Genomic DNA, 1,465 nt, shown 5'->3' with positions numbered 1-1,465 from the left:
CCACCCCCCCCCACACACACACACCCTTGCAAGTGTCAGAACTGGGTGCCAAGTTTGCCCACCCCGGACCTGTGTATCTTTTGGGGAAGGACATTTTTATTCATTGCACCTGGTTAAAAAAAAAAGTATAGATATCCCCACCCCACTTCAAATTATACCCTGGGTAATTACATCTCAAAGTCTTAGTGATGACTGTCTCAGTATGGGAAAGGGGAGAGCGCGCGAACTTCCGAGGTGCAGAGGCCTCCAATCTCTGTGCAGGCCGCTGGGCCAACACCTATTTCTTCAAATGACTCTTTCCAGGCTGCGGCTGCCTTTTCCTATATCTGAGCGATTATCCCGCAGGTGATGAGGTGAATAGAAGTGACCCGGCTCAGGGACTTGCACACAGCAGATGCTTGCTAAACAGTTCCCAAAGCCTTGGAAGGAAGGGACACTGTTTTTAATTACTGAGATGCCCAGAGCTTGGACCTACTTCCCCATTCAAGACTTTTAGAGGCTTGACCCCCAGATCCACTTCCCAGAGCACCTCTCTTCACCCCAAACCTCTGCCTGGAGTGAAACTGTGCTGGCCTAGGATAACCAGAATAGGTGTTATCTGAATCCTAGAGGATAAAAACAATCTGCATTGGCCACTTAATTCAATTTGATTAGAAATGGTCCTGAATAAAAGTTTAAAAGTAAAGAAGTTCTAACCACAGCCTTCTAAAACCCCCTTCTCCCACCACTATCAACAAACTGGAAGTTCAGAGAAAGTTATTTAAAAAAAATTAGGAAAGTTATCTGGAGATATATGCCTTATGCATTTTCCCCTTGAGTCATACTTGATGATAGTTGGCTTGATATGCATCTCAAATACAGTACAGGTAAACCCAGATTAAGTTCTCTGCCTCCTAGAGGAAACTAGCAAGGTGCAGGCTACATATTTTGGAAGCAAACCTGAAATTCGTTTAGCCCTCTGCTGCCAAAAACGTGCCCAGCCACTGTTTGATAATTGTTCTTGAAAACTCCTTGCTAATATTTGTCAATTAGGGGGCATGCAAGCTCATTCCTGGGGTTTTTTGTTTGTTTGTTTGTTTTAATTAGTACTAGTAGAGAGAGCTCTTTTATTTTGATGAACTTTTCTGGGAGAGGATAAGGTAGGTTCCCCTCCCTACTCTCTGGTCCTGATGTCCAGGCAAAGGAAAAAAATTGTAAAGCCAGAAATGAGAAAATAGTAGAGATTAAACAAACAACTGGTGTTCCAAGGGAGGTTGCCAAGCTCTGGCCATGAACAGGAGAGATGTACAGGGAGCAACTAGCCTGCGCATCTTGTTTTCTGCCTGCTGAGGTTGGGACAATTCAGGAAAGGGTGTCTCTTCTGCTGTGAAAAGAGTGGAACCTCAACACAGTTCTAGCCCTTTGTGGAAAACCCCGTCTGTGCATCTGGTGCTGCGTTAGCTGCGTTTTCAGAATGTTGTATACA

This window comes from Lipotes vexillifer, unplaced genomic scaffold (genome assembly GCF_000442215.2).
Source record: "Lipotes vexillifer unplaced genomic scaffold, Lipotes_vexillifer_v1.1 scaffold621, whole genome shotgun sequence".
Taxonomy (NCBI): Eukaryota; Metazoa; Chordata; class Mammalia; order Artiodactyla; family Lipotidae; genus Lipotes; species Lipotes vexillifer.
The sequence above is the reverse complement of the archived record's forward strand: the minus strand, read 5'-3'. Positions refer to the sequence as shown.